Consider the following 27,421-nt stretch of genomic DNA (forward strand, 5'->3'; position numbering starts at 1 on the left):
TCTGTTCATGTCCTCTGCCCATTTCTTGATTGGATTATTTGTTCTTCAGGTGTTGAGTTTGATTAAGTTCTTTATAGATTTTGGATACTAGCCCTTTATCTGATATGTCGTTTGCAAATATCTTCTCCCATTCTGTCAGTTGTCTTTTGGTTTTGTTAACTGTTTCCTTTGCTGTGCAAAAGCTTTTGATCTTGATGAAGTCCCAATAGTTCATTTTTGCCCGTGCTTCCCTTGCCTTTGGCAATGTTTCTAGGAAGAAGTTGCTGCGGCTGAGGTCGAAGAGGTTGCTGCTTGTGGTGTTCTCAAGGATTTTGATGAATTCCTTTCTCACATTGAGGTCTTTCATCCATTTTGAGTCTATTTTAGTGTATGGTGTAAGGAAACAGTCCAGTTTCATTTCTCTGCATGTGGCTGTCCAATGTTCCCAACACCATTTGTTGAAGAGACTGTCTTTTTTCCATTGGACATTCTTTCCTGCTTTGTCAAAGATTAGTTGACCATAGAGTTGAGGGTCTATTTCTGGGCTTTCTATTCTGTTCCATTGATCTTTATGTCTGTTTTTGTGCCAGTACCATACTGTCTTGATGATGACAGCTTTGTAATAGAGCTTGAAGTCTGGAATTGTGATGCCACCAACTTTGGCTTTCTTTTTCAACATTCCTCTGGCTATTCAAGGTCTTTTCTGGTTCCATATAAATTTTAGGATTATTTGTTCCACATCTTTGGAAAAAATTGATGGTATTTTGATAGGGATTACATTAAACATGTAGATTGCTTTAGGTAGCATAGGCATTTTCACAATATTTGTTCTTCTAATCCATGAGCATGGAATTTTTTCCATTTCTTTGTGTCTTCCTCAATTTCTTTTTTGAGTACTTTATAGTTTTCTGAGTACAGAGTCTTTGCCTCTTTGGTTAGGTTTATTCCTAGGTATCTTATGGTTTTGGGTGCAGTTGTAAATGGGATTGACTCCTTAATTTCTCTTTCTTCTGTCTTGTTGTTGGTGTATAGAAATGCAACTGATTTCTGTGCACTGATTTTATATCCTGACACTTTACTGAATTCTTGTACAAGTTCTAGCAGATTTGGAGTGGAGTCTTTTGGGTTTTCCACATAAAGTATCATATCATCTGCAAAGAGTGATAGTTTGACTTCTTATTGGCTGATTTGGATGCCTTTAATTTCTCTTTGTTGTCTGATTGCTAAGGCTAGGACTTGTACTACTGTGTTGAGTAACAGTGGTGATAATGGACATCCCTGCTGTGTTCCTGACTTAGCAGAAAAGTTCTCAGCTTTTCTCCATTGGGAATGATATTTGCTGTGGGTTTTTCATAGATGGGTTTGATGATATTGAGGTATGTACCCTCTATCCCTACAGTTTGAAGAGTTTTGATCAAGAAAGGATGCTATACTTTGTCAGATGCTTTTTCAGCATCTATTGAGAGTATCATATGGTTCTTGTTGTTTCTTTTATTAATGTACTGTATCACATTGATTGATTTGCATATATTGAACCAACCTTGTAGCCCTGGAATAAATCCCACTTGGTTGTGGTGAATAATCTTTTTAATGTACTGTTGGATCCTATGGGCTAGTATTTTGGTGAGAATTTTTGCATCTGTGTTCATCAAGGATATTGGTCTGTAAGTCTCTTTTTTGATGGGGTCTTTGTCTGGTTTTGGGATCAAGGTAATACTGGCCTCATAAAATGAGTTTGGAAGTTTTACTTCTATTTCTATTTTTTGAAACAGTTTCAGAAGAATAGGTGTTAATTCTTCTTTAAATATTTGGTAGAACTCCCCTGGGAAGCCATCTGGACCTGGGCTCTTGTTTGTTGGGATTTTTTATGACTGCTTCAATCTCCTTACTGGTTATGGGTCTGTTCAGGTTTTCTATCTCTTCCTGGTTCAGTTTTGGTAGTTTATACGTCTCTAGGAATGCATCCATTTCTTCCAGATTGTCAAATTTGCTGGCATATAGATGCTCATAATATTTCTTATAGTTGTTTGTATTTCTTTGGTGTTGGTTGTGATCTCTTCTCTTTCATTCATGATTTTATTTATTTGGGTCCTTTCTCTTTTCTTTTTGATAAGTCTGGCCAGGGGTATATCAATCTTATTAATTCTTTCAAAGAACCAGCTCCTAGTTTTGTTGATTTGTTCTACTGTTGTTGTTTTTGTGTTTTGTTTTGGTTTGGTTTGGTTTCTATTTCATTGATTTCTGCTCTGATCTTTATTATTTCGCTTCTCCTGCTGGGTTTAGGCTTTTTTTTGCTGTCCTTTCTCTAGCTCCTTTAGGTGTAGGGTTGGTTGTGTATTTGACACCTTTCTTGTTTCTTGAGAAAGGCTTGTATCACTATATACTTCCCTCTCAGGACTGCCTTTGCTGTGTCCCACAGATTTTGAACCATTGTGTTTTCATTATCATTTGTTTCCATGAATTTTTTCAGTTCTTCTTTAATTTCCTGGTTGACCCATTCATTCTTTAATAGGATGGCCTTTAGCCTCCATGTATTTGTGTTCTTTCCAACTTTCCTCTTATGATTGAGTTTTAGCTTAAGAGCTTTGTGGTCTGAAAATATGCAGGGAATGATCCCAATCTTTTGGTACCAGTTGAGACCTGATTTGTGACCCAGGATGTGATCTATTCTGGAGAATGTTCCATGTGCACTAGAGAAGAATGTGTATTCTGTTGCTTTGGGATGGAATGTTCTGAATATATCTGTGATGTCCATCTGGTCCAGTGTGTCATTTAAGGCCTTTATTTTCTTGTCGATCTTTTGCTTGGATAATCTGTCCATTTCAGTGAAGGGGTGTTAAAGTCCCCTACTATTATTGTATTATTGTTAATGTGTTTCTTTGATTTTGCTATTCATTGGTTTATATAGTAGGCTGCTCCCATGTTAGGGGCATAGATATTTAAAATTGTTAGATCTTCTTGTTGGACAAACCCTTTGAGTATGATATAATGTCCTTCCTCATCTCTTATTATAGTCTTTGGCCTAAAACCTAATTTACCTGATATAAGGATTGCCACCCCAGCTTTCTTTTGATGTCCATTAGCATGGTAAATTGTTTTCCACCCCCTCACTTTAAATCTGGAGGTGTCTTTGGATCTAAAAAGGGTTTCTTGTAGACAGCATATTGATGGGTTTTGTTTTTTTATCCATTCTGATACCCTATGTCTTTTGAATGGGGCATTTAGCCCATTTACATTCAGAGTTATTATTGAAAGATATGAATTTAGTGCCATTGTATTCCCTGTAAGGTGACTGTTACTGTATATTGTCTCTGTTCTTTTATGGTCTACTACTTTTAGGCTATCTCTTTGCTTAGAGGACCACTTTCAATATTTCCTATAGAGCTGGTCTGGTGTTTACAAATTCTTCTAGTTTTTGTTTGTCCTGGAAGCTTTTTATCTCTCCTTTTATTTTCAATGATAGCCTAGCTGGATGTAGTATTCATGGCTGCATGATTTTCTCATTTAGTGCTCTGAATATATCATGTCAGTTCTTTCTGGCCTGCCAGGTCTCTGTGGATAAGTCTGCTGCCAATCTAATATTTGTACCATTACATTACGTTACAGACTTCTTGTCCTGGGCTGCTTTCAGGATTTTGTCTTTGTTACTAAGACTTGTAAGTTTTACTAATAGATGATGGGGTGTGGACCTACTTTTATTGATTTTGAGGGGGGTTCTCTGTGCCTCCTGGATTTTGATGTTTGTTCCCTTTGCCATATTAGGGAAATTCTCTATAATAATTCATTCCAATATACCATCTCCCCCCATCTCTTTCTTCTTCTTCTGGAATCCCAGTTATTCTAATATTGTTTCGTCTTATGGTATCACTTATCTCTCAAATTCTCCCCTCATGGTCCAGTAGTTTGTCTCTCTTTTGCTCAGCTTCTTTATTCTCCATCATTTGGTCTTCTTATCACTACTTCTCTCTTCTGCCTCATATATCCTAGCAGTAAGAGCCTCCATTTTTTATTGGCCCTCATTAACAGATTTTTTAATTTCAGCTTGGTTAGATTTTTGTTCTTTTATTTCTCCAGAAAGGGCTTTTATTTCTCCAGACAGTGTTTCTCTAATATTTTCCATGCCTTTTTTGAACCCAGCTAGCACCTTGAGAATCGTCATTCTGAACTCTAGATCTGACATATTATCAATGTCCATATTAATTAGGTACCTAGCCTTTGGTACTGCCTCTTGTTCTTTTTTCTGTGGTGAGTTTTTCCATCTTGTCATTTTATCCAGATAAGAATATATGAACGAGAGAATAAAATACTATAAGGGTGGCCAAGACCCCAGAAAAATGTACGCTAACCAAAACATAAGAGATCCCAAATTGGGGGCAGAAGAAAGGGGGTAAAAAGAAGTTTAAAAAAATTATATATATATATGTATATATATATATATATATATATTTTTTTTAAACTGGTGAATAGAACAGAGCCACCCATTTGATTTTGGTGTATTTTGGTCTCTTAGAAGAAACTATCTCTCAAAATTTTAAAGAAAGAAAAACTTAAATATATACAAAAATAAGGTAAACACAATGAAGTGATGGAATATGATTGTAAAGATGAAAATTTTTTTTTTAATTTCTAAAAAAGGAATTGATAAGTTGGTTGGAAAAAGAGAAAGTGGAGAGAATTTGCTCAGGCTGGAGAGTAGAAGAAAGCCCTGTGCTATATTATAGGGTATATTTTGATCTATTAGAAGAAATTGTATCCCAAAAATTTTTTAGAAGAAAAAAAAACCCATATGTATACAAAAAATAAAGTTAGATACAATGAAGGATAAAATATGATTATAATAATGAAGTTTTTTTAGAAAGGTATTGTTAAGGTAAACTAGTTAATAAATGTTAAAAGAGGAAAGAGGCAAAGTTAAATTAGAATAAGAAAAAAATAGAATTTAAGAAATTTAATTAACTTTGCAAAACTAAAAAATCATGGGGAGAAAGCCACGAATTCCATGCTTTGCTTTTCCCTCCTCTGGAAGTCTGCTGTTCTTCTTGATCAGTGAGCTTGGTCTTGGCTGGATTTCTTGCTGATCTTCTAGGGGAGGGGCCTGTTGTGATTATCAGATGTCTTTGCCCGAGGCAGAATTGGGCCACCCTTGCCAGGGGCTGGGCTAAGTAATCTGCTTTGGTTTGCTCTCAGAGCTTTTGTTCCCTGAACACTTTCTTTCCATAGAGCTCTGGAGGACAGGATTGAAATGGCGGCCTCCCGGGAGCTCGGGGCCCACTCCTCAGTACGCTCTTGGAGAAAAGCGCTCAATCCCTCTCATCTCCCTGGTTTCCGGCTGCACTCGGGTTCACCTGATCTGTGACTGAGCATTTCCCTCTGTGGTACACACCCCATTTGGAGTCTCCAAACCCAGCAGAACCCTATCGCTCTTGCAGGGGTGTCTCCCTGGATCTGCCACTTGTGGGGTCCCTGCTCAAAGAGCAGTGGCCTGACTGTGCCATGCATCACAGTTTAAGGTAACCCCAAGCTGAGAACTCACTTCTCAGCTCCATCTCTGTAGCTGGCTTCCCTGCTCCGGTACTTGTGAGCTCTGCTACACTCAGACACCCCCAATCCTTCTGTGACCCTGCGGGACCTGAGACCACACTGTCCCAGTGAGGGCTTCTCCCCCACTTAGCCTCTAAGTGAGCGATGTCCCTCAGTGGAGCAGACTTCTAAAAGTTTGGATTTTGTACTCTGTTGCTCTCCCGCTCATGGGAGCCAGCCCCTCCCCCCACAGTCTATCTTCCCATCGCTCTGGATTTGCTTCTCAGCACATCCTACCTTTCAGAAAGTGGTCAACTTTCTGCTTCTAGAATTGCTTTTCTTCTTCTCTTCGATCTGCTGTTGGGTTTGTAGGTGTTCGGAATGGTTTGATAACTATCTAGCTGAACTCCTGCGACCTGATGTCATCTCAGTCGCTACTCCTCTGCCATCTTCAGAGCATTCATTTTTTTAATGTAAATTACATTTTAGGAAAATGCTGAGATTGGATGATGAGTAGCAAAAGGGGCAGAACTCACATGTCTGTGCTCAGACTGACGTGTGTCCAGTGCTCATTCATGCTCTGTAACACAAGGAAGCTGGGCCACAGAAGCTGCATTCCCCAACTTGTTCAGTCAGGTGGCTTCTGTTTGTGTTTAAATCACTGGGTGGAAATGAGAAGTGTTTGGCTTTGGATGGAGATAAGAAAGAAGCAAGAGTGAAATCAGGCTTTGCTCTCACCACCACTTGCCCTTGGCTATATCTCCTCAAAGCATCAAATGCCTTCAAGTCACATCTGTTACAGTTTCAAGTTCTCCCAGGTAACCTGGTCTTTAAGCCTTTTGTGCCTTTCCACGGAGATTGTCTCTGTCCCATCTATCACATCAGTTCTTCGATCATTAATGTAACCACTTTACTATACTAAATCCTCCACATCATTACCTAGGACAGTATAAACAGGTCCCTGATTGATTCATATATATGTTACTGACAGTTTTAAATTTTGGTGTTGACATTTATATCATTGATTTTTCTAGTGTATATTTTTATGTAGTGTCATATTTCCATCCATGGGAACACAATATTTTCCCCTAGCTCCGTCTATTAAATAGCTTGGACCCCTCTGCACTGACACGCCTCCACTGTCCACATTCCAAATTATATAAACACACATATCTCTTCTGAGTTCACTGTCCTATTTAACCAATTTGAGGTTCAATGCCAGTGCCTGTATAGTAATATTTTAATTCCTGAAGTGTCTAATAAGTTCTGCAATCTTGTTGGCAATCTTTTTCTTATTTTTAGTAAAAGCATCCTAGATATCATAGGCCCTATACACTTACATACGATTTTACAACAAGGTCTTGGAAATTTTATCAAGTTCTTGAAAAAAATTGTTGGAGTTTATGTTGGAATTACATTGAATTCATAGATCAATTTGGGGAGAAATGATAGCATTGGGATATTAAGTCCCTCATCCATAAAATTATATACTTATCCATTTATTTAGATCTTTAATGTCTTTCTTGAAAATAGGCTATTTTGTCATTTTGCATTTTTAAATATTTTTAGAGGGTTTCTATTTTTAACTGTTCTTTATGGTCCTTATGTCATTTAAGAACTTTGTTCTCCTCTTTCTTTAGACAGTCTCTTCTGCTTCTTAGTCTGAGCAACAATAACATAGTACTTTACACTCTTCTTCCCACCTCCCTTCCCTTTCACCACAACTAGTTTTTATCAGCATATTTCCAGCTCTTGGTGTATACTTTGGTGAAATCAACTAAGTTTATTTATAAACACTTGATCTTTTATTCCTAACTGTAGGGGGTTAAACAGCATCCTCTGGAAATTTGTGCCTTTCCAGAACCTCAGAATGTGACCTTACTTGGAAAATGGTTTTTACAGATGTAGTTAGTTAAATTAAGATGAGTTCATCCCGGATTATAGTGGACCCTAAATTCAGTGGCTGGTGTCTTCATAAAAGAGGGCACACAGAGACAGAAGCAGAGATTGGGATAGGTACAGGCCAGGGAGCCAGGAGGATGGCCCAGAGCCACAAGGGGCTGGGAAGAAGCCAACAAAGCATCTTTCCCTAGCCTTCGGAGACAGCCTGGCGCCTGATGTCTGTATCTCTGCCTGCTCCTCCCCAGAGATCACACCTTTCTGTGGCTTTAAACCAACCCACTTTGTAGTGATCTGTTCCGAGGCCACAGGAAACGCACCGTTCTTCTCTCAGTACACACATTCATCTCAGTAATGGACACCCAGTATGTCTCCAATTCTTCGCTACCTCCAGTTTCTACGGTGACTGTCTCCTATCAAGCCCCCTGTGGAACTGAGCTGGAATTTCACTAAGGAATATTCCTAACAGTGACATTTCTACAACTAAAAGGCTCTACAAAAATAAGAACTCATTTAATGCCAACGCTGCAAAACCTAAGACCTAGATTTTAAGAGTAAGGTATTAACCTGTATTCCATGTAGAAATTCACACGTAACATATGCAGCTCTTACAGTGACAAAGGGAAACAGAGGAAGTATATCTCGCTCATAATGGCCTGTGAAAACGTCCCAGGGGAAGGTGACCCTTGAGGCAAATCTAAAATAAGAAATAAACTTGAAGAAGGAGGAAAGTTATTTTAAGCGGGGGTTGGGGGGAGCTTTAAAAAAATGTTTAATGCATTTCTTGCTGTTCAGGAACATTTCTTTGCTATGAGTGATGAAACTATGTACAGCAATGTCTAGTCTTTGGTGGGCTGCCGTTTTTCAATTTTCGAAGTCTCGTGGAATCTGTTTTATAGAATCTTGTAACAAATGACTCTTATAGAGATAAGTGAATGTCCCAGGAATTCCGTGCACAGAAAGAAAAAAAAAAAAAGGTCAGGACCGAACGTGTGAGTCCTCTGCAATCAAGACTTTCAGGACACTTATATGTCCTCCTCGTTAGTATAGTGGTGAGTATCCCCGCCTGTCACGCGGGAGACCGGGGTTCGATTCCCCGACGGGGAGAGGTTGGGCAAGCTTTTTGCCTCCGCCCTTTTCAGGGCAACTAACTTCCCCGGGGGCGGTTCCCCAGAAACCAGGTCCTCCCGCTCCGATTCCATCGTTTGTTTTAAGGCAGATTCCCGCATGCTGGGGATCCTCGGGGACTCAAACTGCGCCCCAGAAAGTTTGCAGGATGTTGCGCGGGGAACCGCGATGTGCCGGCGGTCCGAGCGCGTCGGCAGCGTCCTTCCGCGCGGCCAGCTGTCCGCTGCCGTCGCCGGCGCGGCGGAACTGCCCCCTGCCGCGACAGGGAAAGCACCAGAGAATGGGGGCGGGGCGTGCTAGGGAGCACCCAGGGCGCAGCACGCGGCGAGGCTGGCAGGGCGGGCGACCGGGGAGAAGTCCGGAGCAGGCCAAGGGGCGGGAGTGACAGGAAACCTCCGGGGGTGGGGGGTGGGGAGGTCGCGCACCCGTCCGGTTACAGGTGTGTCAGTCGTGGGACTTGAGCTCCTGGCAGAGACTCTCCTGCTCCATGATTTCTCCATCCTTGCGGTCAAAGCTCTAGGCAGCACTCGTTCAAATTCGCTTTCAGGAAAGACTGATTTTTTAAAAAGTCTCCACGAAGACATTCAGAGTTGCCTGCGGTGGAGCTGCCAAGAAAATGAAACGGCTCAAAATAATTTTAAGAACGAGTAGCGGAAACTCTAAGCACCTCCAATTAAGGGCATCTATGTTTGACGCTGGACACTGCATCGCTTCCATAGTGGGTGACGTCTTAGGGTGCTGTGCCCCCCAGTCCCCTCCCTTCACCTGTACGTTTAGGATAACAAGGTCGACCTCATGACTCTTGGGGAGATAGTAATAAACGAGTCAATGGGGAACTGGTCAGCAGTCTATAGGACAATACTACTTGAAATTATCTTTTTCTTGTTGGGCAAAATTTGCTTGAATTGCTGTGGACAAATGCCATTTGCATTGCTATCAATTATCTACAAGTCAGCTTTTACCATACAAAATTCTGGAATAGTTTAGTAAATAGAAATTCAGTTAAAGGTGCACACTTTGAACCAATTTCCCAATGCCTATTAGACAATGTCCCTCACTTCGTGGAAAGGACACCCAGCACTTTTCTGTGGTCCATCTGCAAGACTCACGCTTTTTTCTGACACAGGTGAACCTTTACAGAAGTTGTGATATAGGTTTCAAACTGAGTAAATACGGAAGCATTAGCAGAGATAGGTGTGGTAAGCCAGTATCTCTCACACTTTAAGTGTTTCAGGATCACTTGGGTGTTTTGTCAAACGCACATTCTCCTCCAGCAGAGAGATGTTGGTTGTACAGGAACCAACCACCCTTGGGAAAACTCTCAATGTACGTCAGAATGCTGCTGTACATTAGAGTCACCTAGAAGCTTCTAAAACACCTGACGGAGGGTGGCATCCCATGCCAAGTAAATTAGGAGGTCTGGAGGTGGAACCAGCCTCCAACAGGTGTTGAAAATTCCCAGGTGATCTCAATCATGATCTCTGTCCTTGGTTATTCTGATTATGTTATTAACATATTCAAATGTTTATTGTATTTAATATAAAATCTAAACTATTTGTATAGCATATTTGACAGCCCCCCCCCCAGTGATCTAGCCTAGATCATCATTTACCTACCTACTCATCATATAACAACAAAAGTAACTTCGTGTTTCTCCTCCAAATCATATAGTCATCACAGAATGCCAAAGGGCGCAGTGGGGATGGCGTGTTTTATTTCCGTTCCGCTTTGCCTTTAGAGACTTTAGGTGGTACATGAGGGGTAACAGAGAGGAAAGCAAAGAAGAGAGAAGAGGGGAAAGGGAGAGAGGCTGGGGAGAGGTAGAGAAAAGGAAGGAGAGGAGAATGAGCAGAGGAAACTCCTACTGAGAAGTGAGAAGTGGGTTCTGAGGGAAATGGTCTCCTCCAGCTGAGGAAGCCCTCTGAAGCAGGTGCCACCTCCCTTTTTTTTCTGGCTGTAGAGAACCTGTGGAATCCTAATTATAAAAGTTCAGGGAAAACTCTGAAGGGGGCAATGGACTCATATGCCCTGCCTTGTAATTTTGACCTTTAGCTCTTTCCCTGTCTTTCATTTTCCTGAATAATTAAATGAACTCCAGTCACTGAACTCATCTCTTGTCAAGTTCATAAAGGAACCTCATGTCCTGTTCTTCGTGCCCCATAAGAATAATGATGTCCCAGGGCCCCTCTGCTCTGCCCACCTACCCGCTTTCTGCAATCACTGATGGACTCCAGTGAAAACACTTCTATACAGAACCTGCTTGTTTGAGCTCGACCTTTCTTCTTCATTTCCCATGCAATTGTGTGCGTAAACCCGCTGTTCAGCAAATGTACAATGTGGAGGTTAAATGATCTGCTCAGTGAGAAAGGGCTCTGGCCCCAGAAGGAGACCCTAGGTAATTGATCCACACTTTTGGGAGATGTGGAAGCTGTAGATTCCTTCAGCTTGTCCAGGAGATCTCATTTCACCAACTGAATTAAGACTCCAGAGCAGGCCAGAATTCGATCCGGAGAACAGCAGACTTTTGATCTTTTAATATCTGTTTCTGTTGAGGAGCTATTTGACATTTCTATGGCAGGCACATCTACAGAGGCTTCTGCTGCCCTGTCTGCTGGAGGATTTCTGCGGTCTAGTTTAAGGCAGTGGGGGGGGATACCCCCACAACTTTATAGGCATGGTGTTCTCCTGTGGATATATGACATAGTGGAGATGAGAGAAACAATGATGAAGCACATGTAATCTTGCTTTGCACACACAGTACCCACCAGGTAAAAACCTCGACTTTTTTGTCCAAAACCCAGTTAAAATCTTACAAAAATCTATAGTACTAGACAGAGAACAAACACAAAGAACCTTGTTGCCAAAGAAGCTTTTACAAAATATTTAAATCCCAGACAGAGTAGCTTTTTTTTTTTTTTTTTAAGATTTTGTTTTAGGTCATCTCTACACCCAAAATGGGACTCGAATTCACAACCCCCCAGATCCAGAATCTAGTGCTCTACTGACAGAGCCAGCCAGGCACCCCGAGGAGGGGAGCTTTTTAATGAAAACACAAAGTGGATGGCTAACACAATCTCAATGTGTTTGGATTTTAGTTGATCAACTATGTTTGGTAAAGTGGGTAAGACTTGTGTAACACCATCTGGTGAAAGAGCTGGGGAGCCCCAGATATCACTGCCTTCAGTTTTTATTCTGGTAGGATCTAATCAAATTGCACCCCACCTTCCAAGGAGTCACCCCCACAATATGCGAGGGAATTTTAAAAGTGCAGAATTCATAGTAATTCGGTGATGAGTTTTTTCTTGTTATCTTTCTTCCTATCACCCACGATTCCAAATTCCCTTGCAAAATCTAGGACTGGTTTAGTTCGTTCTTGGAAGGAATAATTAAATGAAGCCAGACTAGGCTTGAAAGTCTGTAAAGAATGAGTTCTTCTGGGCCACATGTACGGTCTTCTGCGTGTGGCTGAAATAAAAGGTGCATCTGACGCCTGAACAGGGACTTGAACCCTGGACCCTCAGATTAAAAGTCTGATGCTCTACCGACTGAGCTACCCAGGCTCTGCTGATGGTCATTAATTTATCTCATAAATAACTAAATTCCATAAACACTCTGGGTTACCAGAGAGAGCTGGAGTGAACCAAGGTTTCAGGAACTTCAAGGATCCTCCAAATGTGTGGCTCAGTTACCGGGGTCATCGAATCCTTGAGCAGATCGTGTAACGGCCACACTGTACATGCTTTCAACCGCCGGTCAGGCGCACAGCTGCGGGGAGAATGAAGATTCTTTCTAGAGTCCGTCGTTGCCGAAGGGGATTCGCGGGTTTGGGCAGAAGGACCCTCGGAGACACTGTTTATTCCCCAGATGGTGGAAGAGCCGCGGCGCAGGCTCCCTCACTAGCCCGTAGGGGAAACCGGGACCAGGCGACCCCTTTTAGGAACGGTTGTGGTAATGGAGGAGCAACTTCAAGAGAATGAAAGAGAAGATGGAGACAGAAGAGGAAGGTTATAAACTTGACACAGGCCGGGGAATTATGGCTGGTGTCCCCTTCGGGATTTTCCCGGTGGTTTCAGAAATGGCATGTCTGGGTTCTTTAGGGCTACGGTGGGAGGGGGGAGTGCAAGGCCGCCTCTGGCTTTCTCCTCCACGTTTCATCGTGAGCCCCAACTCGTTGCAAGACAAGAAAGGCCGGCAGTTGAGGAACTAGGGCTCGTGGTTCATTATTTACCGGTTCTTGAAACGTTTTCTGAGCGCCTGTAGAGAGAGACCGTGAGGTCAAAAATCCCACCCCGAAGGCGGCCCCAGCGCCTAGTTCCTTGGGGAGCTGTTACACCCTCCCCTGCCCCCGCACGCTCTAACCCGGGACTACTTTCTCCGGAGTCATTCATTTTTCTATTGGTCTTTATTGGTTTTTCTATTAATGAAGACAAATGCAATTCTGACCAAATGCGAAGAAAATAATGCATGGACTTCATGCGGTACCCACGATGCCAACTACCACGAAATAATGTGCAAGAGTTATTTTATTACGTAAATTACACACAGAATTTCAGGAATGACAAACACTGTGACAAATCTATATCCCGGAGGGAAACATGTAGTCACTTTGACTTAACCTAAATATATAAACCAGCCTTCCAGCTTCCTCTTCTTGGACGGACAGTTCGAATACTTTGGACGGGTTGGAAAAGGGGGCGTGTAAGCCCCTCTCCCCGGCCCCTCCCGGGCTGTGCGCCCTCCGAACCTCACCGCGCGGCTCTGCGCGCCTCTCCCTGTGCGGCCGTGTGCCTCCGGCTTCCTGTAAACCCGCCCTTTCTCCCCCGCGCGAGGCAGCGGTCCGAGCGCGCAGTCGGCCGCAGGTGCTCCCGGCCGCGCCAGGCTCTCCCCGGAGGCGTATCTCAGCCCCAGTGCTCAGCGGGTTGTGCGAAGGAGGGTCAGGATGGCCGAGTGGTCTAAGGCGCCAGACTCAAGCGCCCGCTTCCCGCAGTCGGGGCTTCTGGTCTCCAGGTGGAGGAGTGGGTTCGAATCCCGCTTCTGACAGGCTGGTGATTTTATTCTTGCCGTGTTCAATTCTGCAACTTTTTAGAATTAAGTCACAACTTCCTCTTTAGGCAGCGGCACCGAAGCTTATCCTTCCTCCCTATTACTATCCGCACTTCACCCTTCTCAAGCCGGTGGTGGTCAGATGTGTTTCTCCTTCGCCTGCCCTTCCTTCCTCCCTGCTTTCTTTTTCTTTCTTTCCTTCTTCCTTTTGACATTTATGACGTTTATAAATATCTATATGGATAGTAATAGGTCAGTATTAAAGTGTAGGTCTTAAAATATAGATGAGGGAAGGGTTTTAAGTTCCCGTTTCCAGTTTCAACTGTTCTGTGAGAGCAAGTGGCAGGTGGTTTGAGCATTCTTGGGCCCCTCTCCTGCGGGTCCCTCCCTCTCCCTTGTCCTCGCCTGAACTTTTGTTCTTTTCCTACCGACCTTCCTCTTCCCCTCCTTGCACACCTTTTCCCCATCACATCACTCTGCCACCCTGAGGGCATGGGCTGCGGAGTGAAGAGTTTGGATGTCTCTATTCAGTACCACGAGATCGTCGAGAGGCATATGAGAGGCAGAAGGGTTAGAACAGTGGTTCGCAACCCTGAGCAGTTTTGCACCCCGTCCCACCCTCCGAGGACACTTGGCAATGTCCGCAGATACATATGATTCCGTATTTGTGTTTATTTAAATACATACATATAGGGATAGAGTAAGATGCATTTTAAAAACAATGTACACATGTTTTAAAAGTCTGAGATAGTTATTTTTAATTGATTTGTTTATACGAAAAGAACATGCGAATCCTGGTATGAAAATATGTGCTAAACAGCAAAATTAGAATTTTTTTCCACAAAATTACCGAGTTATTTGTGCCATGTTAACCAAAGTTCTTTTATAATTGTTATAAAAAAGACATTCTGTTACCTCTTTGTAGTGTTGGTATATTTTAAATAATTTTGAGAAAATTTACTTATTTTTAAATTTCTAATGATCACTGTTATTATTGCTGTGGTTTTTGCATGCCTTGGTTTGACAAAATTATGACTCGTGTTCATATTTTGTCTCTCAAGATAATTCATCTTGACCTGATTTTCCCAAGCATAGGCCTTAAACCAGAATAGTAAAAACCGTGAAGATATCTTCTATGCCTGAATTCTTTAGATTTTCTAGAATGGCCTCCAAATAACACAAAGATTTGTTCTTCCACTTTATAAAAATTATGAATAATAGAATAATTAGGCTTGCTTTATCATTTTTCACACTTTAACTCAGAAATATTGTGAGAATTACTTTATTTATCAAGTTTAGGCTTAAAAAAAGATAAAATTCAAGAGAACAATCTTCCTGGGTTAATTATGTATAAATGTATTAGTTTGCCAAGGTTGCTTTAACAAAACAAACTGGGTGGCTTAAAAACAGAAATTTATTTCACAGTTCTGGAGGCTTCCAATATCAAGGTATTGGCAGGGTTGGTTCCTTCCGTGGGCTGCAAGGGAAAGATCTGTTCCAGACTTCCCTCCTCAGCCATCTTCATATTCACATACTTATTTCTATCTCTTTATATCATCTTCCCTCTATGCATATATGCCTCTGTGTCCAAATTTCCCCTTTTCAAACAGACATGAGTTGTATTAGATAGGGGTCATCCTAATAACCTGATCTTAACCTAATTAACTACACCTGCAATGACCCTATTTCCAAATAAGGTCACATTCTGAGGTATAGGGGATTAGGACTTCAACATATAAAGTTGGGGGATGGAGCACAATTCAATTCATAACAATAAAGTAAAATATATTAATAAAATACATTTCAATGATCTTTTATTTCTCAGCTAATAGAAAACATATTCATGTTCAAGCACAAAGATAGGTATAAAAAATTGCATATAAAGTGATGGTGAATCAGGGACAATCTCCAGGACCTCTGTTTTATGATGTAAAACAGAGGTCCTGGAGATTTGCCAACATCCTCAGTGTTGATGATATGTTTCTACTCACAGGATAATCTTTAACTCCACTCCACAAGTGATTTGTTATACTACAAGAAGGGATCCCTCTATTTTCTATTCTGCTAGCACTGATTAACTCAGTACATTAGCTGGAGCTATAGTCTTACTACTATTCCATAGATGAGTTGACTACAACCTTAAATGAGGATAGGCGAGAAATTATTAAAGGCAAAGCCAAGGATGTTTTTGATATTTATCTGACCTGCCTACACTGTGATCCTCTCAAAACTATGAAGACATGAGAGTCAAGCCTCAAGACACCTTTCTTTCTCTCTCTCTTTTTTTTCTATTTTTTTTTTTAATTTATTTGTCAGAGAGAGAGAGAGCACAAGCAGGGAGAGCAGCAGGCTCCCTGCCTAGCAAGGAGCCCAATGTGGGACTCAATCCCAGGACCCTGGGATCATGATCTGAGCCAAAGACAGATGCTTAACCAAATGAGCCACCCAGGCATCCCTCTCTCTCTCTTTTTTTAAGGTTTTATTTTTTTGACACACAGAGAGAGAGCACAAGCAGAGAGAGCAACAGAGGAAGAGGGAGAAGAAGGCTTTCTGCAGAGCAGGGTACCTGATGTGGGGCTCAATACCAGCACCCTGGGATCATGACCTGAGCCAAAGGCAGACGCCCAACTGACTGAGCCCCCCAGGCATCCCAAGATCCCTTTCTTTACACATTCTAAAATTAATTTATTCCATTGTACCAGAAACAGATATAAAAATGTTACAAAAATAGTGTATATAAAAACATGTATGTGCATATTAAATGTGTATAAAATGCATATTAAAGCAATTTTCAGGAGCACCTTTTCAGAAAGCCACAATTTTAGCCATAGCAAAAGTGTTGTTTGACGCATCTGTCCTACCTGGTGAAGTCTGAATTGCTTCTTTAGTGATGTGCTCTCTATTTCCCAGAATCGATACCAAAGAGCTTTGTAGGATATTGACCCTTATGCAAATTCCCCATTGCCACATCATCTTTGTTCTTCAGGTAAGACAGACAGAATAAGTGAAGATATCAAACATAAGTTTGCCCAACTTTCAGAAATTCTTAAACTCCCTTAGCCTGAAGTATTGGTTTGGGCCTTAATAACGGTGAGATAAATTCCCCTGGGAGTCCATCAACTTCCTACTTACAAATCAATGACTAAATATCATGAATCTGAGAATGTTGCCTCCAGTCCCCGTCTCCGCCTTCTTACAGGGCATCACAGCTAAATATCCCAAGAGATGTACACGGGACACAGTCTCATATTCGACAGGCACCAGCAATATTTCTACAACATCCTCTGAAATACCTCCTCATGTTTAAATCCCACCCTGAAATCAAGAAATTCTTAGATTGGAAAAAGTAGATGATCCAGTTATTGGCTGTTTATAAAATACACATTTTTAAAATAAAGATGCTGATGGGGCGCCTGTGTGGTTCAGTGGGTTAAGCCTCTGCCTTCAGCTCCGGTCATGAGCCCTGGGTCCTGGGATGGAGGCTGTCTCTGGCTCCCTGCTCAGTGGGGAGTCTGCTTCTCCCTCTCCCTCTCCCCCTGTTCATGCTCTCTCTCTCTCTCTCTCAAATAAATAAATAAATAAATAAATCTTTAAATAAATAAGTCTGCTGAGAGTTCGGAAGCAGTGTAATGACATGTGCTAGGAAAGGTATCTAGTGATTTGTTTCACCAAGTCCCAGCTACAATACGTTTTTTATTTTCTTATTTTTTTAACTTCTGATTTTGTATGTTTATCAGTGACTACTTATCTAGTCACTTATTTATTTATTAAGGTAGCATCTACTGTGAATATTTGCATTTCTTTGCGCACAATCACACTGCTACACACCAGAGCCAACCCAGGGCCGGCCTGCTTCTTGTCAGTTAGACCTTCGTTCAATTATCTCACTATAATTTTGTATGAAATGTATTATGTCTCCAAACACAAAAGTGATACAATTGAAAGTCAACTCAGAATTGTAAGCAGTGACTATATTTCTTTCATTCTAGTAAATTTCAGTTACTATATATTGAAAATGTAAGTTAGAGGCTTTCAAACGTTTTGAAAGATTTGATACCTTTAGGGGTGCCTGGGTGGCTCAGTGGGTTAAGGCCTCTGGCTCAGGACATGATCCCAGAGTCCTGGGACTGAGCCCCGTGTCAGCCTCCCTGCGGAGCCTGCTTCTCTCTCTCTCTCTGCCTGCCTCTCTGCCTACTTGTGATCTCTGTCTGTCAAATAAATAAAATCTTTTAAAAAAAGATTTGATACCTTTATATATATGTGTGTATATGTAAAGTATAATAAATATAAATCTTCTATATGTATATAAAGTATAATATGGTTGCTATTATAATATGATAAATTAGTGCATTTGTCACGTTACATAATTATCATTTCTTTTTAGTAGTTGGAAAAGTTAAATTCTGGTCTCTTAGCAAGTTTGATGATTATAAATAATGTGTGTATTTATTTGTTTTTTTGTTTTAATGTGTGTATTTATGTTTATTTCTTTTTAAAACGTGGGCTATTTCACTTTGTATAGGAAACTGAAGGATTTATTTTTTGGAGTGTTTTGACCCCTTAATCTGGGGATGATGGGTTGATTTTTTTTTTAATCATCTAAGGATGATTTTTTTTTAAATCAATAGCAGTCCGCTATTGCAGATAGAATTGTGCAAAGCCATTTCAAAACTTTTTTATTCAATCTTTTTTAGGCAAAACCATTTTCTCCACCTCTATTTCTTCTTCTCACAGACTTTCTCTATCCTTCCAGAGAAGCTCCTTTGTTGCCAAGAGAGAGAGGTCACTGAAACGTGTTCAGACATTTGTGGTGCCTTTTTCAAATCTGTGTAGATCTAATACTCTGCTGGTCCTCTTTATTATTATTAATCTTTTAGTTATCGAGGTCAAACTTATAAGCCTTCCTTCATCAAAGTCTTTGTTTACATCTAAGACAAGAGTCAGTTTTAGTGTCCTTCCCTGGTGACCAGGTGACCAGAGCCCCTCTTGGCCTCCAAATGCATAATCTTAGCTTATTTCATTTTAAATGCATTTGCATTGCTCTGAAGCAGAACGGATGCTCTAAGGACCAGAGTAGGTAAAGTTTTGACTGGGATTCTGTAAATGCAGGGTATCACCCCTGTGCCGGGTCCAACTGAGGAGATGCTGACCGAGCTTCTTGGGAAGCCATCCTTTGCCCCTTTGTGGTTTCCCACTACATTCTGCAAGGTGCTGCTCTTCTCCAAGAGAATCCTATTCTTTTTCCTATTTTCTGCCACAGAAGTGCAGACTATGTGTTGCTATCCTAGTGCGGAAGCCAGGCCATCTCTTTCACAGAGGGCTTCCATGCAGTTACCTCACCCTCCTGCAGGAAAGTATCACCAACCCCTTCTGTCCATCCTCACTTTTCCTCATAATTTCAGCTTTCAACAGTTGCGCACAGAAGTGGTGTATGATAAAGTTAGGGCCCAGAACTGTGGCATTAATGGGACCAACTCCCCAAAACGAAGCCAAGCCATTTTTTCTCTCTGTGTGACAGAGCAGGTTTCTTACGGCTGTCCGCTCTGTGGCTGCTTATCTTTAGGCCCCAGATGTGCAGGGCATTTCCATGTCCACCTTGTGAGGGCTTTCTTGTGAGCACCAGCTTGCCCTGTCTAGCCACCGACCCATCTGCAACTGCTTAAAAGCTCTGAACCAGAAGTCTGGAGTCCAGTAGCAGCTCTGTGTACATATTGTAGGGCTGAGGGTGACGCTTCCAACTTGGAGAGTGAGAATCGACTTCTCCCCCCACAGGTTTCCAAAGATAATTTAAGTCCCAATTCTCCCTGATATCTGGCTTTCTGATTCTCCTTCTTCACCTGCTACCATCTAAAGAGTCAAGGCCCTCATCCTACAGAGAAACCCCAAGCCTTCCTTTGTCGGTCTAACTGCTTGGCAAAGCCAAAAAAGGGGCCATATTTGCTCCATGGTGGTTTGTGGAATGGAGTTTATCTACACACATTAGCCTAGACTGGTCAAAATTGGATTTCATTCTAGTGAGGTCAGGGAAATTGGACTGAAAAGCAACTTGAGGAAAGAGTTTTTCCCATACCCTGCATTATTTCCTCCACTCTTTCACACATGAACCCTGGAAGGACTCTCCCCATTTGTCAAGTGGAGAGCTTCCCATCCAGGCCTTTCAGGGGAAGGCAGTTCTCAGCAAGTGCGCAGGGCTGAGCTGGGGACCTTCTGGACGGATCTTCTGTAGTAATTTATAAGTACAAAGGGCCAATGTTCTTGCATAAAAAAGGTAATAGAGATGGTAAGGATACACAGAGAGAGAAAGACATGACGACAGAAAGGTGAATTTCCTCTCTCTCTGTGAAAGAAAGGAAGATGAATTTCCAGCTGTGCATCTAGGCAGTGGCTTTGGGTCTAGTTTCTGTCACATGTCCTGTTCCCGTGCTGATTTAAGAAGTTGTCTTATTTTGATGTTAATAGTTGAACATGAGCAAAGTAGCCTTTGGTACTCTTATCAGGTCTGAAAATAAAAAATGATATCACTAAATCACAGGGCAATTATTTGAGACTGATAAGGTATCCATGCATGAGAATGGCCTGTAAACCTTCAATTAAAAGCAGCAGATGCAATTAGGGAGTAGGCGGTCAAGGTTAACAGTTTACAGGAAAGAATTAACAACTTTGGAACGAGGAAGAGCTCAGAGTCAACGATTATACAAGAGATTCAAACTCTATCGGGCATCACTTTACAACTTAGACTGCGAGGCGTATTAATGCGGCAGATAGGTTTTTGTGGCTACTCAGTTTTGTTGAAAAGGCTGCATCCGTCCGAGATAGCAATCTGGCACCAATCAGCACAATCAAAATACAGGCATAACAGGTTCTCTAACCTCTGCTCCCTGGGGTATGTCCAAATCCATAAAGGGATGTGTTTGAGGGTGTTTGGGCAGAGTTACCTGTAGTGTCAGGAGCTAAGAGGACACCTTCTTGGAAGCAATAAAAAAGATAAATTATGGTAGATGTGTTGGTAATGATCAGCACTTAAATGACATATAAATAAGATAAGATAATGACAGTTATGGAAAAAGCAGAAGTAGAAAGCTATGTATACAAAGTATAATTTTTGTAATATAAAAAGGATGAACACAAACTATTATTACATATTCTGTAAGAAAACATGTCATGTTTTAATATAATAAAAATGTAGACACTTAATACATTAAAATGGTTCCTTATGAAGAAAAATGATACAGGTATAGAATATGTAGATAAAAAGTCATCAATCATTTGATTAAGAGTGTACTTAAACAGACCCATGGATTGATCAGATAATCTAAAAATCTAACAAAAGTACTATGGAATGTTGAAAATAATTGGTTTTCTCTGTGGTCCATTATTTTTGTTAATGAAATTTCTACTTCCACCCATCAAGGATTAACAGCTAGGGGAGTTGTCCTCTGGCTATACAAAAATTAGAAAACCAGAAAAAAAAAAGTGTATGAAATAACCATTAGAAAACAGACTTTAGGAAACAGGCAGTGCAGGATTGTGATCCTGGAGGGAAGATAATCAGAAAAGGTGAGTCTGGGATTGCACCAGTCAGGAGAATTTCGAAGAAGAAAAAGATAGTTGTATTTACCATACTAGGTGTCAAGCCTTACTAGAAAACTCATCTAATTAAGAACACGCATTGGTGCAGGGATAAACAAAACATGCAAGGGCATAGAGAATTCAGAAATCATGCACACGTGTGTAAATTTAGTATTAGACAAAAGTGGCATTGCAGCTATAGTAAGACATTGTAATTTCCTGAGAAATCTATGCAGGAATAAATAGGGGTCCCTTTGCCTGACCTGCTAGACATGTGATGTGCGTGGTAGGAGTAGGAGGAGTGTGTAGTGGGCGATATTCTACAGAAGGTTAGTCATTACACTAGCTGATCACAGGGAAGGGGTGCATCGTTGCCAGATTGTGGTACCAGTGGAGGAGGAGAAAACCCACCGTACCACATGATGGGGTTTAAGAAAAAGGCTTTATTGGAACATTCATAAACCCGTGCTCAACATGCAAAGGTCAAGCAATTCTCCCTTTAGGGAACGGTGCCAGATGCAGACGCTGCTGGAAATACAGTGGGTCTGTTTCTTTCCCTTATGGCGAACGCATCTATACATACAGAATTTCTGAAAGGATACTTGAAACTAGGCACCAGTGGACAGAATTAAGGAAGTAGTGTTCTAGGATGGAAAGAAGACTTATATTTTGTCTCTTGTCTCCATCTCTACAGTTCAGCGGGGATAATCTTTACTGATCTCATCCACCATTCATTTAAAAACAAATTAAACTTTAGTTAAGTTTGCGGAACTGAAACCTCTTCACCACCCGTGAGCGCTTGCGCGGCGGAGCAGCGAGGGTCTGCTGAGCAGCACGTGCGGGAAGACCCGGGGGTTTCAAGCGGCCGCTGCAGGATTCTTGCCGGCACCGTGTGGAACGCCTGACTGCGGGCCTCCAGCCAAGACCAGGAAAATAGCGAGCTGGAAATTGTTTCTCATGACGAAGAAATAAGTACTAGTATTTATTTCCACACTTCACCTTCGCTGGGCGCGTCCACTTCTCTCCATTTGGTCATTAACCCCCCTCTAGACACAGGTGGAATTGTTTATGAAGAAGTCGAAATCCACCGAAGTGAGAAAGCTGACTGTGGGCAAAACGTCCAGATCTTACGGGAACAGAGAAATCGTTGGGAGGAAACAAAACGCTTGCGACTCTGGCGGGACTCGAACCCGCAACCTTTGAATCTCTTTCTATCAGCGCTAGAAGTCCAATGCGCTATCCATTGCGCCACAGAGCCTGTGAATTACAGCGGTCACGCTGGGCTCTAAGGTCGTTATTTGTTTGGTTCTCATATACTACATTTCTGGAAACTTACTCTGCTTTAGTCACCGCGAAAGTTCAAGAAGCACAGAAACAAGGCAATGCAAGGGACACACAATACCCGACTCAGGGAGTTTCTGATCCTTCCAGGGACCATTGTCATTTGTCTCTGCAAGATAAGAGTTTAATCAAGGATCAAAAACCGTATCTCATTGCATCCGGCCAATGCACCAACACGCTGGGGGCCGTGGGCTTCGCGAAAATGGAATCTGGGGGAGCTCCCAGTAAGCGGCCTTGGAAGACATTCCTAACACGTCGCCGGGTCCCCCTCCCTCCACTCCGGCTCTGTCCGGGGTTCTCCCTCACGGAAGGGAGGCCCTTCCCGTTCCCACCCGTGCTGTTGTTGGAAAGGGGGCTTCCTTGTGCTTTGCTCAGAGCGAAGGACGACTCTGCGACCCACGGATTTTTGGATGCGTCCAAGCATCTTTGGAAATACTCCAGGTTTCCCAGCTCGGGAATTTTCTTTTCGCCCTCTCTTCTGTGGGACCGTGCGCTCCAACCACCCGGCTCCTTCAGCGGCCATCGGTCAAGGTCCTGTGGACAGAGAGGGCCAGGTGGCAGGGACGGTCACCGAGGAGGGACTCCCTAGGACGCAGAGTCCTGGATCTGCCAACGGTTTGCAAACCTGCAGTGTAGAAAGGACGCGTGTTTACCGGAGCTGAAGACTGAGCTGGATGAGAAGTTCTCGAAGCCCCAGAGCCCCGGAGCCGGAGGCGAGCGCGGCTCCGTCCTGTTTCCTGGATGTCATGTCTACGCCCACGTATCTGCTTACCAGATGGAAGTCTTCCTCCCTCCCTCCCTCCTTTCCTTCCTTCCTTCCTTCCTTCCGAAGTATCTGAGATCCTCACAAAGCACAAGTCAGAGGGGCAGATCAGATCCGGCAATCCACAGAAATAACTAAGGATACTATAGACTACTTAACTGAGATAATTACGCCCACATATTGTTTTCGGAGGATTCGGAAGGCTTTCAAGTGAAAGGAAGTTGTTTGGGGCCGACAGTGGTAAAATGTATTTCTCATTAGTTTATATCGCAATTTTAAAAAGTTCACTTGAAAGGGGTCCTTTAGCAAAAAATAAGATGCCTTAGACTATAGAGTAGTTAATTATTTCAAGCACTTGTTACTGTATCTGTAACAAACCCCTGAATTAGTGTCCTTGGAATGAAATCTTCCTCTGTTCCTTATTCCCTCTTATCTCACTAATATTAAAAACTCATCTGAGAACATGTTTTCCAATAAAGAATTTGATGCAGAGATGATACATAAACATTATTTTTATTCTACAGTCCTCGGGGCCATTTCTCCATCGTGGGCTACTCTAACGATGCAGCCACGTTCTCAAAATACTGTGTAGACTTTTCTAGTACACAGCATGTGAATCCAAAGTTTGCTGTAGCATTTATTTATCCTCACTGTTGTGACTCTCGGTCCCCACATCTTCTAGACTGTGCTGTCGAACTAACTGGATTAACTGCTTTGGTTTACTGAGAACCCAGATCTCTCAGACCATAGACTTGTGTGAAAACATAGTTTTTGCTTTTTTCCAACAATCCCCTCTCTTCCGGTTCCTAAGCCTCTAAATTGTGCCTGTTGGCCCACCTCTGTGTCACTGATAACACCTTTTGCACTGAGGAGGGTCCTGGGTCTGGACCAGCACTACATCCCTAGTCATCCTCATTTACAGGAAAGGATATTCTGTTTTGGTGGCTCAGAAAATTGGGTTGCTGTTTCCCGACTGCTATGACAACTGACTGAATGATGATGGACATCTTTAAGAGTGAAGTTTGTCCCCCCCACACTTGGTATACACACACTTTATAGGCACCTCTGTTCTTGTAGACATTATCAGCAATCAGTATCCATCCTCTCCAATCTGAGTTTATCGAAGGGCTGATGCCATTGGTCATATGGATGCTATTTGCTACACCTTTATTCTAAGACCTTCCTGACAGCAGATCATGTATTAACTTTCCTAAATAATTGATTCTTCTCTCTAAATAAACATCTTTGATGAAACTAACTAAATGTCTCCTTGGCTTGCCCCTTAGCAACCAGTCAGCAGGACTGGGACCTCTGCAGACAAACCCCAGAGAATTTCTAATTCTTTAACCACCCTACAGGCCCCTCCCACCGAATGTTCACTCATTAGTGGTGGTGATGGGGGTAGTTGGAGAGGGAGACAGAAAGACTCCTTGCCGAGTGAGCTCCATGCGGGCTTGATCCCCCAATCCTGAGATCATGACCTCAAAACCCGGAGATCATGAGCCAAAATCAAGAGCTGAATGCTTAAGCGACTGAACACAGCCAACCCCCCCGCCCCGCCATTCTCGCTCCCCCAGAATGTTAACTCTTGATGAAAGTGCGGGGTAGGCGAGCCGCTGTCCACGTGGGCTAACGTGAGATACTAGTGAGTGTGACAGGTGGCTGGTGTGTGGAGCGTCTGCACACACTTAATTTTGCAAGAAAGAATTTCATGGCTTTTCCAAGGGTTCTTGGATTCAAGAACGAACCCCTAGTAAATCCAGAGCCGATTGAGGATGGTGAGATTCGAGCTTCCTTGACCTTAGTCCATTCTCCAGGCACTGATCTGCGAGGACATGTGGGTTCAGCTCTAAGTCCAGGGAACCCCAGAAAGGCGGGCTGGAACCCAGCGGCGCCTCGGGCAGCCCCGGACTTGCAAAAGCTGGTGGGAGAGGAGCCGGCCTGAAGGGCACTCACCTGCGTTACTTTCACGGGGGAACTCGCAGATGGCGTTCAACTGGGTTGCTCCGCCCCGACCTTGCCTCCCCCCGCCCCCCCGCCCCGGGCCCCAAGGACACCATCCCAGAGAACGAATTTTCCAGAGCCGGACCCAGCGACCTTCTGTCTCTCACGAAGCGGAAAGGACAAGTAGAAACGGGTAAGTATCAGGCAAAGTTGAGCCGTTTTGTAAATAGGGTTGCTTCTGGGTTTAGCGAGCCCGCGGTTCCGAGCAGGAGGGTGCCGAGCTGGCTTCCTTTGAATGGCTGAAAACACAAGTCCCTCTAAGGGAACACAAGGAGATCCGTCAAATGTTCAGTTTACAAGGAAACGTTTCCTCAAGCCCTTGTCCGCAAAATTCTCGTTTGCAATTAAATGTCACCAGCTTCTATCTTCCTCGTGGGGACGGGAATAATATTTCCTTCTTCACATTCTCACAAGAAGTTCTTTGTTCCTGCAACCTTAGCACCTCACACACACGGGTATTTCAGCTCATTTGGAGCTTGAAAACAGTCAAATCGGTAATTCATTTTGCAAAACACTGTCTTACAGAATTAATCCTAACTACAGAAAAACGTTTTGTGCACAAAGCAGTTACAGTTTTTAAAAAAGGGTAAGAAGAGCAGAGCACAAATAACATAGAAGTCCAGCAGGGGGAACTATTTGCTTGATTCCGACTTCATCTGAGTAAGGGAACATTAGAAAGCCACTAAAATGACATTTGAGAAGTGCCTGGGGGGGGGGGGAGGAGTGTTGGTCATATAATACGCAATTAAATTAGTAAAATACAAAATTGAGACAGAGAAAAGCAGCTTCTGCCACATGGGAGCTGACCTGGTATTCTCAGCAAGACCTTGATGTTCTTTTGTTTAACATAAGCAATTTCACAGAACGCAGAAGTCAGGCCAGGCCCTTCAGTGACCATCTATGGATTAAGACGGAAATAAGATCACACTGCCATCCTGTCTGAACACAAACACAAACGTGAAACATACACAGAACAGACCCAGAGACACCAATATTGTCAAGCCACAAAAAATGACCCAGTGTCTCCTCATCTTGTCCAATATGAGGGATCACAGCTTCTTGACCAATCCTAGTTTTAGCACTGCTCTGGTCTTCTTTCCTTCGGGATAGGATTTATTAAGCTATCCAATCCTAAAATGACTCCCTCCTTCCACACAGCATACGGTCCAGAGAAGCCCTGATTCTTTAAACCCCCCAAATCACCTAACACAAGATTAAACCCTCTTACTGAGATGCACCCAGGGGTCCCAAACTGTTTGACCTCTTCTGTATTCCTGATGGTTTTTGTCTGGAAGATATTGGCACAATTTATGTTTTGTGTGACTTCAACCATCCCCCCCCCCTTTTTTGCACTCAAAATACGGGGGGAAGGGGGAGGAGAGAAAAAGAAGATACACCCAAGTGCTGCTATTGCTAGTTTCCGGGAGGTAGGTGTGTGGGTTGTTTTCTCCACCCCCCTCCATCCCAGTATGAGACAGTCCTCATTGCCCAAGATTCTTCTAGTCATGAAGGAGAAACATCTATTTCATTCGGCACAAGAAAAATGAATTCTCCACTTGTGGACTCCAGGACTTTGATGTTGAGTGTTCCTCAGTAGCCCTTGCTTTGATCAACTGTCTTCCTCGGTGCCCTTCACAATGACATGGCTCTCGAGTTTGTTTCCTGACTAGTGGATACCAGTTAGAGGTTTGCAGAATTCCTGGAGTCTTCTCTGCGTCTCTAACCTGCCGACATTTAATTAGACCTTAAGAATGATTTTGCATGCATACTTTGATGAAGAACTCTTATGAGGTTATTATGTTAATATCAAAAAGTTGCAACTTAAAAAAACGTTTTAGGAAAACTCAAGACAAGTGTCCACCCCAAAATTCCAATGGAGAGAGGCAGACAGTAAAGCTTTAAAACATTGCACAATCTTTTAAAGCAAAGAGTGGGGAATTTTCCAAAGATTGCCGGTGAGACATCCTTACTTTCCATAAAACATTCCTTCTGTTCATAAGTGATAGTGTGATTTATCTTTTCCGTACCTAAAAAAAGGAAAATATTTTATCTTTAATGAGATCTAGCCCCTCCCTCCCCATTCCCAGTGATATCTGAATTGAATAGAGCTCTATTTAAAGGACACTTTGTTACTTCTGGCTAAATATAATGTATTAAATCCAAGCAGTTACCTCC

At 42.5% G+C, this 27,421-nt stretch overlaps 1 protein-coding gene and 4 non-coding genes across 5 annotated transcripts in view; 3 read left to right on the forward strand and 2 right to left on the reverse strand.

The window, feature by feature from the left end:
- LOC111138601 overlaps nucleotides 1–27,421 on the forward strand; it is an 896,555-nt gene that overhangs the window by 772,224 nt on the left and 96,910 nt on the right. The window lies entirely within an intron of this gene.
- On the forward strand, nucleotides 8,434–8,505 carry TRNAD-GUC. Its single transcript has one exon. It is a non-coding gene; the product is annotated as a tRNA-Asp (tRNA).
- On the reverse strand, nucleotides 12,014–12,086 carry TRNAK-UUU. Its single transcript has one exon. It is a non-coding gene; the product is annotated as a tRNA-Lys (tRNA).
- TRNAL-CAA lies at nucleotides 13,460–13,566 on the forward strand. Its single transcript has 2 exons — nucleotides 13,460–13,497; nucleotides 13,521–13,566. It is a non-coding gene; the product is annotated as a tRNA-Leu (tRNA).
- On the reverse strand, nucleotides 22,308–22,396 carry TRNAR-UCU. Its single transcript is given in 2 exon segments — nucleotides 22,308–22,343; nucleotides 22,360–22,396. It is a non-coding gene; the product is annotated as a tRNA-Arg (tRNA).

This window comes from Enhydra lutris, unplaced genomic scaffold, assembly GCF_002288905.1.
Source record: "Enhydra lutris kenyoni isolate GAN:26980312 unplaced genomic scaffold, ASM228890v2 scaffoldscaffold93, whole genome shotgun sequence".
Taxonomy (NCBI): domain Eukaryota; kingdom Metazoa; phylum Chordata; class Mammalia; order Carnivora; family Mustelidae; genus Enhydra; species Enhydra lutris.